Source organism: Tamandua tetradactyla, chromosome 26 (genome assembly GCF_023851605.1).
Source record: "Tamandua tetradactyla isolate mTamTet1 chromosome 26, mTamTet1.pri, whole genome shotgun sequence".
In the NCBI taxonomy this organism is placed as follows: domain Eukaryota; kingdom Metazoa; phylum Chordata; class Mammalia; order Pilosa; family Myrmecophagidae; genus Tamandua; species Tamandua tetradactyla.
This window is the reverse complement of record NC_135352.1, coordinates 42685217-42695900: the sequence shown is the minus strand read 5'-3', so window position 1 is coordinate 42695900 and position 10684 is coordinate 42685217. Positions and strand designations below refer to the sequence as shown.

General features: G+C 38.8%; 1 non-coding gene across 1 annotated transcript; it reads left to right on the top strand.

Annotated features, from left to right (window-relative positions):
* Nucleotides 1-9122: 9122 nt before the first annotated feature.
* LOC143670041 (U6 spliceosomal RNA) lies at nt 9123-9228 on the top strand. The gene has a single exon (XR_013169224.1). It is a non-coding gene; the product is annotated as a U6 spliceosomal RNA (small nuclear RNA).
* The last annotated feature ends 1456 nt before the right edge of the window (nt 9229-10684 follow it).

The window sequence follows — 10684 nt, the reverse complement described above, 5'->3', positions numbered from 1 at the left end:
CAGAATGAGGGCGATAGAACCAAAAATATAAAGCTGGTGTGTAATCCCAGATAATGCAAATAAGGATCAGCAAGAGAGGTCAGGGACAAGGATACTGTGGTCTGGAAAGGTCACTTCATGAAAGAAGGACTGACAGTCACGGAAAGAGCCAAGGTTTTGGTGCCAGGCGTCCTTTGGTTGGGATGGGATTTCTAGGGCTACTGGATGAATAAACTTGGGCAAGTTTGCCTTCCTGAACTTGTTTCCTTATCTGTAAAAATCCCTTCTGATGGTTTTCTTGTGAGGATTAAATTAATTGATAAAGATAATTTTCTTGACATGGTAGGCAGTAAATAAGTCATTTAAAAATTATATCAGTTTTTTTTTCTAACAGTATAGCACAAAATGAAAGCATCCAACAGAAGCTTTGAGCAGTCAGCAAAACCGACAGAAATATCTTTCTCAAAGCCCGAGGAAAGAGTTAAAGGATGGCAGTCAGAGGGGAACCACTGAGTCAAGAAAAAGACAATGTGAAAGAGGTAAGATCTTGTGGTGCCCTGGCTGGCCCCTCCCCCACCCTCTAACTGGCTTGATACTGAGCCATCCCACTCTCCCAGGGTGGGTCCCTGGTCCTGGTTCCAGAGGACATAGGATAGCCCTGTGTCATACTGGGAGCAGATGTCTGGCCCAGTCTATCTGGTGCTTGCCTGAGGGACTGAATCAGGCCACTTGGTGCAGGCTTGCCATTGCAGAACCCATCCTGCCTATGGAGGGCACCTCACAAAGTCCTAAAGAAACTTGTGGGAGAGCATAAAGTTGTGGCTGCCTAAGGCAAGGGACTGCTGGCTGAAGACACACAGTGAAGGGCACGGGATCACGCCGAGACTGTTTCCTGGGGAAATTTAGCCATATAAATGGGGGAATTCTAGTAACATACCCAGATGCCAAGACAAGCTGCATGAGCAGAAAGGATCAGGGAGGCACCAAGCTGTTCTCTAAACTCATTGTATGGATAAGCTCTGAAGGAGAACAATCATAAACATCAATCTGTAAAGACCAGAAAAGGCATTTTCTTTTTTTTCAGTTCTTTATTTTATTTTATTTTTCAGTTAGCGTCTGGTATTTAAAGAAAGCACTATCATATCACTAGCTTGAGGCAAGCTTATAGAACAGATGCTTTAGAGCTTAAATTCCAGTGATAATACATTAAAATAGAAAATGTCCAGGTTTCAAGATTACAAAACATGCATTGAAACAGGATGCAATGGCTCAGGCAAAGGAGAAGATGAAAGCATTAGAAACTGTCAGTGACAAGGATCAGACTAGAACATATCAGAAAAAGACAATAAGAAATGGCCCTAAATATAATCAAAGAGCTAAAGGAAATCAGAGAAACAATAGATGAGCACAAAAAGAATATCAATAGAGAGGTGGGAATGATGAAAACCAACTGCACAGAGCTGAAGACCACAGTAACGAGAAGAATCAGTGCACTTGAAAGTAAGACAATTAAAATCTCCCAATCTGAGGAGGAGAAGGAAGAATGAAGAAAAGTGAACAGAGTTTGAGGAATCTGTGCTGCACCATCATGCATACTAATACATGCACTGCAAGAGTCCTAGAAGGAAAAGGAGAAAGGGGCAGAGAGAATATTCAGAGAAATACCATCCAGAAACTTCATAAATTTAACAAAAGACATGAATATACACATCCAAGATGCTCAATGAAATTTGAATGGCATAAACCCATACTGTGACTTATAATCAAACTATTGAATGCCAAAGAGAGAGAATTCTGAAAGCTGCAAGAGGAGTGATATGTAACATAGAAAGGAATTTCAATAAGGTTTAGGCTCTGATTTCCCATCAGAAACCATGGGGGCAAGAAGGCAGTGGGTGACATATTTAAAGTGCTGAAAGCAAAAAAAGTGCAACCCAAAGTTCTATATCTGGTGTTCTAGTTTGCTAGCTGCTGGAATGCAATATACCAGAAACAGAATGGCTTTTAAATAGGGGAATTTAATCAGATGCTAGTTTACAGTTCCAAGGCCAGGAAAACATCCCAATTAAAACAAGTCTATAGAAATGTCCAATCTAAGGCATCCAGGGAAAGATACCTTGGTTCAAGAAGGCCGATGAAGTTCAGAGTTTCTCTCTCAAGTGAGAAGGCACATGGCAAACATGGCATCATCTGCTAGCTTTCTCTCCTGGCTTCCGGTTTCATGAAGCTCCCCAGGAGGCGTTTTCCTTCTTCATCTCCAAAGGTCACTGGCTGGTGGACTCTCTGCTTTGTGGTGCTGCAGCATTCTCTGAATCTCTTCTTCTCCAAAACATTTCCTCTTTTATAGGACTCCAATAAACCAATCAAGACCCACCCAAATGGGTGGAGACATGTCATCCCCTAATCCAGTTTAACAACCACTATTGACTAAATCACATCATCCAGGGAGATGATCTGATTACAGTTTCAAACATACAATATTGAATAAGGATTATTCTACCTTTATGAAATGGGATTTTGATTAAATCATAGCTTTTCTAGGGGGAAGACATCCTTTTAAACCGGCACATTTGGCAAAACTGTCTCAAAAGTGAGGGAGGAGATTAAGACGTTCCCAGATAAACTAAAGCTGAGGGATCCATCCCCACTAGATTGGCTCTAAAGAGAATTCTGCAGATCGAAAGGAAAGCATAATAGACAACAGACAACAGATTGAAACTGCATGAAAAAGTAGTGCTCTTTGGTGAGATAATGACAGAAGTCAATATAAATACCAGGATTATTACATTATTTTTGTTTGTAACCCTACTTTTTACTTCCTATAGGATTTAAAAGGCAAATGCATAGCAAGTAATGACAAATCAATACTTTTGGACTCATAATCTATACAATGTGTAATTCATGACAATAACCACATAAAGTTGGGAACATGGAGGGGTGTAGGAACAAAGTTGTGTGTACTATTCAAGTTAAGTTCATATCAAAGCAATTGAGATTATTACACTTACGTTGTTAAATTTAAGCTGCATGGTAGCTACAAAGAAAATATTGAGGAATGTGTAAGCTTTTAGAGACAGAAAGTAGAGCACAGGTTGCGAGGGATGGAGAACGGGGGTCCAGAGAGTCTGTGCATAATGGGTGTAGGTTTTCCATTTGGGGAGATGGGAAAGTCTTGGTAATGAGGGGTGGGGAGGGTACTGTAATAATGTGGATGTGTTAAATCCCACAGAATGGTGCTCTTGGAGTGGTTGAAATGGAAACACTTATGTTGTATATATATTCCCACAGTTAATGAAAAAAAGAAAGAGTGATTAAAGAGACAATAGTATTTAAATGCAATTCTTGATCCTGGATAGGATCTAATAAGTGAGGAGAAAAGACTCAGAAGGATATAGTTGTGACTTAGGAAAAAATTGGAATGTAGATTGTCAGCTTTATATCAATATTAAATTTCTTGAACTTGATAATTATATTTAGAGTGTTCACATAAATGAATATCCTTGTTCTCAGGAAATGTGCATGGCAGTATTAAGTGTTCAAGGAGCCTGATAAATACAACCTATACTCAGGTGTTCAGAAAATGGATTGATAGACAGTTAGATGATAGATAGATGTATTGATCATCAGATAGATGGAATGATGCAGCAAATGTTATGGCCTAATTTGGGTCTTTGAGAGACCTATCAGTGAGCCTCGCCTGGAACTTTATAAGGGAATCTGCATTCTAAACAGAATGTACACTCACTTTGGTAATTCTTCATAATGCCAGCCCGGTGACACACACAAATCTCTCTGCACCTGTCTTTGTTCCAGGAGATGGACTGATAACCCCTAAAGACAGCTACTTTTTGCATTATTCTACGATTCTATGATTTTCTGCTTCCATCTGAGCAAATAATTTAAACTTATTACATCTACTTTTTGTCTTTTCTCTTGGCTTAAAAATGAGCTCTCTCATAGACTTTGATAAGAAGAGGAACAAATCACAGCAATGATCGCCTCTGTGATCATTTAGTAGATGAAGTAAGAGGCTGTGGAAACATTTAGTACAATAACAACACTTCCTGAACCCCAGGAATATGCCAGAAGGTGAATGCAAAGTAAAAACTGTGTTTCTGTCCAATTTTGTTTAATTGCTAAACCCATGACTATGGTATTATAGATGCTGTTCAAATTAGTTGATTCAGAAAGCTTATTCTGAAGAAATTAAAACATGGATTAACGCAATACGTTTCCAGATGAAGAAATTGCCTGATTCTTTGAGTCTTTGGTACAAACAGTGTAAAGGTTTACAAGAACCATTTGAGATATCAGAATGGTGTCCATTGCGCTCTACCAAGTGATTCTAGGTCAGACAGAGGGATCTGCAGTTGTCTCAAATTATGACCCCGGAACTGCTGTCAGTGTTTGTCTCACAGCTGTGCAGTTTTCCTTTTACACATCAAGATAAGCTGTCCAACTTCAGCTCTCTTACATTTGTGATTTCACGTCTGATAAATTCTTACTGCACAATTGCCGTGTTTGGAGAATTCAATGTTTTGATTAGAATTTTAAAAAAAGTTTCTTTACCTGTGGCCAGGTCTCTATTTCTCCCTGTGCTTTGTGCCTGGTTCCCCCACACAGGTTCTTTGAAGTCAGGGCAAGCTTGGTTTATAGGGAGACGTGCTACTCCGTGGGGGTGATAACAGGGAAGCCAGAATGCAGCCTCTGGCTTTCATTTCGTCTGTGATCTAACTGAAAAGAAATAATGTGATTAGCAGTAAAGACTATATTTGGTGCGTTTAAAATAAATTGTGAACAAAATAAAACAACTACTTGAATATGAGAAAGCATGCACCGTGCATATGTTTTTCACACTGTTTTTAAGTCCAAACTCTTCAAATGAGATAAGTATATATGTTGCAAAGAAATAATCTTTTGAATGAGAATATAGCATTTAAGGGTCTGAACTTAAAACCTCCCCTCTTCGGCGATCAAACCCTTTGGAAAATGATCCAGAAAAATGTAATTATGAGAGAGAAAAATCAGAAAGTGCTTGAGAGAAGTACTGATTAAGCTTGCTGTATGCAGCATGTAAATAACACATTGATTTAGATATACTTTTATTCTGGGGAAAGCTCATTGAGCCTCACTTAATGAATCAGTGTCTCCTTTTCTCTTTTAAATTTCCTTTTCATTGCAACTGATTCCCAGAGTGCGTATTCTGCTCATCTTTTCAAATTACTACAATTAAAATGGAACTCAGGCCTTTCTTCTCTCAAAGATACTAAAATTTCTCAGCATCCAGTGAACCTGTAACTCCTCTTAAATGGGCCCATCTTCTAGCATGGAAAATAATTCCTAGATGGTACTTCAACTCCCGGTTTCAGTACAAAGACAGATTGTCAGAGTAATAATGAAAGGAACCTCACTGCAACTCTTTTTCCACTGGCCCATATTAATATTTTATTCCCTTTAATATTATTACATGATACAGGCCTTATTTAAATGGATTTGACGGGTCTCTTGGTTGGCCTGACAACCAGAGGGAAAAATTAATGTTCTGCATTTAATCTCAGCTCAAGGCGCTAAATTATTTTGGAGGTCAAAACTGTCATGCATATCATGCTAAATTATTAAATGTAGTAACTATTGGCTAGGCTTAAAAATTGTTTACTTCATGCATCTTGGGCTAATTTTTAAGTAAGTAAATCCCCCTCTAAGGTTTTTCTCTCACATATACTGCTTTTATTATAACCATTGCAGTTTTGGCAGGTGACAGAACTAATGGAAGATTCCAGGTTCCTTCTTATAAGTGATGTCTAGTTCGATAAATGTTAATAATCTGCAGAGAGCTTTCCTCCTTTTGTTTATTTCCATTGTCACATAAAGTGCAAGTATATTGAGAGAAATACTGACTTTGTTGTAATGGAAGCTGTTTTATTTTCCTAGCTACTAAAACAAATACCACACAATGGGTTGGCTTAGTGACAGGGAATTATTGGCTCACAATTTCAGAGGCTAGTCAGGTTCTTTCTTCCTGTGTGCAGTATCTGATAGCTGGCTGGCAATCTTGGGGTTTCTTGGCACTTCCGTGACATGCGAGGCACATGGTAGCATCTTCTCATTTCTTTTCTGGGTCTTGGCTGCTCCTTGTGTCTTCTGTTTCTCTGTCAGTTTCCTTTGCATATAAAGATTTTCCTTTGCATGTCAGGGCTTCAGCTATATCAGATCAAGGTCCACTTGCATTCAGTTTTGGGCACATCTTAATTAATAACAATTTCAAAGCTCCTGTTTACAAATGGGTTCATACCCACTGAACCAGAGGTTGGGACCAGAACATGCTGGAGACCTGATTCTATTCCCAACAGGGGAATTAAATCAGAGAATGCTCTGTATGAAAGAAATATTGATTGTTAAAAGAATATATTTGCTAGAATTAGTGAACTATATTCCAATTATTTTAAAAATAGTTTAAATTGAAATTTTAAAGTAAATTAAAATTGAAAACTAGATTGATGTGTAAAATGATGCTGTTAGTTTTTAAAGATATGTTTTAATGAGAGGACTAAAATGAAATATAAAATATGTATTTATTATTCACACTGGAAATAAGTTCCATACTCTTGGTGTTGGCTATTGTGCTGGTCTGAATCTGTGGTGGGCCCCAGGAAAGCCGTGTCCTTCAATCCTCATTCAATATTGCTGGGTGGGAGCATTTTGATTGTTTCCATGAAGATGTGACCCACCCAATTGTGGGTGGTAACTTTTGATTAGATGATTTCCATGCAGGTGTGTCTCCACCCACTGAAGGTGGAGCTGCTTGCTGGAATCCTTTAAAAGAGGAAACATTTTGGAGAGAGTCCCTTTCTGGTAGAGCCACGAGAAAGCCAGCAGACGCCGCCAGGTTCGCCATGTGCCCTTCCAGCTGAGGGAGAAACATTGAACGTTGTTGACCTTCTTGAACCAAGGTATCTTTCCCCGGATGCCTTAAATTGGACATTTCTATAGACTTGTTTTAATTGGGACATTTTCTTGGCCTTAGAACTGTAAACTAGCAACTTATTAAATTCCCCTTTTTAAAAGCCATTCCATTTTTGGCATATTGCACTCGGGCATCTAGCAAACTAGAACAGATTTGATCTGAAATTTTTAAGTAGATTGATGGCAACAGGATTGTGAAATATTTAGGGTGTGTGAGAATACTTTTCTTATTTCCTGGTCATTTTTGTAAAGCATTATAAAAGAGTGAATTTTGATAGTAGCTATTCTTATACTTTTATACGTTAGAAAGGTGATAAGGGCTTAAAGAAGGAAACCTCTTGTCCTGTCACTTTTCTGCCTCCTTTGTATTTTATCTTAACCTTAGCAAGCACTTTCCATGTATGAGGCCTCCTGGGGTTAAGCAGTTTTAACTGCTTTACTTAAAGCAACATTAGTCATGGCCAATGGGCCATGATGAAAAAAGAGTTTCAGATAAGAAGGTGATTTTTCTTCCTGGTAATGAATGGCGAAAGGCCAAGAAAACTTCCAGTGCTTTTCAGTGCAGCATAACAGCTTATCCAAGTAAGCGTAGTAGGTACTTGATGAGGCTGGCCACTGGCAAACAGACTAGACCCCAGAGAAAGGGCTGAAGCAGCACTCCTCACACCATCTTTCTTTCTGTCTTCCCCATCTTGCCTACACATTTCTTCGTTCATCTAAACGAGAGGTTTTTGGAAGATTTACATTGGATTGCACAGAGCTATGCAGAGAAACTGTTGAGCAAGGTACATCTGAGTGGTTTGGGTCTGCTCAGCCTCTGACCGTCTCAGCAGCTGTTGAGGTAAATCAAATGCCTGGTGAGCTACCTGGGTCACTAGCCAGGGGGTGGCAGCGAGAAATATGTGGGTTAACTTCCCCAGCAGCTGTCGGGTTGCCTTAGGTGAATGTTTGGGACCCACACTGTTTTTGTGGGTTTCTTTTCTTCATCTTCATGTAACCATTTAATCAATGCAAAAGCTCTTTGCTCAGTACCTGCTGTGCTAGGGCAATGGGATGCCGAGGTGGACAAGACTTAGTTCTCCTTGGCTGCCGCCTTGCTTCGGCTGTTGGTCTTACGAGAGCCTCTTCAGCTCCGCCTTCCTGAGGAGGTAGCCTTAAGGAGGTAGGGAACACTCTGGAGAGCAGAATAACGAGGCCCAATAGGGATGGGAAACAGGCGTTCATGGCACCGGCAGGCATGGCCGAGCAGACTGGAGGGTAGACAGCACGTCCTGGGGCAGAGAGAGACCACATCCGGGGTGGGGGTCTTTGATAGGAGGGTTGAAAATGCCAACCTTGGGTGAATTCGAAGTCAACGGGTTATCATTAGTTTTTTATTATCTTTCTGATTTGTGAGCTTTATTGAGATGTTTTCATAAATGACATTTGTGAGTTAGAAGCCCTTTTAAGGCCTTTGTATGAAAAACAATGGTTCCTTTCTTTCTTTCTAACTCATTTTGATGTGGAAATACCTTGTTTAAAGAGAACTTTAGATTTATAAGAGCAGGATGGGACCAAAGGAAAAAGAATCAAAGAACTTCCTTTAAATGTTTCATTCTACTTACTCCTTACCACCTGAACTCCCAAGACTAAGAGTAATATTACTAAATTTTAGTGGGAACTAAATAAGAGGAGGAAAACACATCTAAATTTATGGCCAACAGTGGTTTGTAAAAAATCACTATGTAACTCACAAGGAGATCTTTAAAAAATAATTTTTAAAAACAACCCACCCTTCCCTTGCAATATGACACATTTAATAGTTTCATGTAAAAGCTTTGCAAAAATAAAAACTAAACCAAAAAGACTTACCAACAAAATTTTAAATATAGAAATAATTCTGAAGGATGTTGCTATAGTTTCATTATTACCTTGAGCTGTTCAGACCAATAGATAAAGGAAGTAGAGATGATAGGCATATTCTATTATTCATAGAGAAGCTCATTACTTAATGATGGAGAGAGAAACAATCTCTAGCTAGGAGAAGGAGGCAACCCCTGTGGAAAAGGGTTCTGAATTCTTTCAGTATTTGGAAAGTGGTCATTGGTAGATTAAATAATTGGGGTCCATGAACAGAATTCATCAACCTAGCAAGCATCTATGAAGGAAGTAAAAGACTACTTAAAATAGTTTTAAGGGCTGCACTCATTTTGGCAGCGTATATACTAAGATTGGAATGGTACAGAAAATATTAGCATGTGCTGTACAAAAGGATGCCACGCATTTCGTGAAGTGTTCCTTTTTTCTTTTTTTTGAATGTGGTTAAAAGGGGGAAATTTTAGGCTGTGTATCTATTACTAGAATTAAAATAATAATCACAAACAACCATTGCTTACAGCACAGTGGATCTTAATGTACGCTATGGACTATAGTTAACAGTATAATTATAATAGTATTGTTTCATCGATTGTATCAGTGGTCCGCATCAATCCCAAATATTAGTAAGAGGGAAAACTGCATGTATGAGGGGTGGGGCATACAGGAACTCTATATTTTCAGCATCGCTTTTCTGTAAACTTACAAATTCTCTAATAAAAAAATTAAAAAGCAAAACAATAGAGTAAGAGCAATCACAATTAGGTTGGCTATGTTTTGATAGTAGCTAAAGATAGTAGGCAAATATATTTTATTTATAATTTATATTTACAGTTAATATGCTTTGCTTATAAGATATTGGATACATTTGTTTTATTGAATGTACTGAACTTTGTCAATAGTACAGTGAGAGAACATTTTTAATTTTCTGTCCTTACTGTCTTTGTGTATATCCCGTTCCCAATTTTGTGTGACTCTTCTATGAAACCTGTTAGTTATTGAAAGCTTCTCTACTTCTCCTAGGGCAGTAGGGACTTGTCGGTTTTAATATGCTCCCGATCTCACTTCCACCTCTGCCCTCTGCGTGGCTTCTGGCTCCTCCTGGTAGGGTTAAAGGAAGAGGGGAGATGAGCCAGGCCATGAGAAAGTCCATTTTACTTATCTGGAACTTATTTGGTGTTCATTGTTTTCTCCTAATTCTCGAATGAACTTTGTCATGGCAAGCTTTCTCTCGTGGATTGTAACAGTGGATTCTTGTGGGAGCCCAGAAGGGACTTCCTCCATGCTTATTTCCCTGACTTTATTGGGGAGGGTACATATTAATCTGCTCTAATGAAGAGGTGAAACATATAATGACTTAAATCATGCATTCTCAACAGCAGTGAAAATTGGTTCTTGGGAGAGTGGTAAATCTTAGATGGTACAATGGTTTGGGGCTCTCCAAAGTGCAACAAAACATTATTTTTAGTATTTAAAATCAGCAGGAAGAAATGAAGTGACATTAATTAATTTAACTTAAATGTATTTTTTTGTCTTAGGGGGCAATAACGAGAAAAGGTCAAGAAATGTTGACTTAAAATGGCTTGAACACTGATTTAACTTAGCTTTTCTAGTGGCTAGGAAGCTTTGTCCCATAAAGCCATTCAAGGACCCAAGTTCCTTTCATCTTATAACTCCACCATCCCTAGGATGTTATCCTGGCCTGCATTGTCATAAGAACAGTCGTAGATATGTCTGCTTTTCAGATAGAAGGGGAAAGAAGGGAATCCAAGGTCAACAATTTCATTTTAGTAAATGAAACAGAATTTGTGCCTGTTACTATTTTGGGCTCCTGTTGCATTGACAATAACTTAGTTACGAGGTTACATCTAGCAGAAGGGGGACTGGG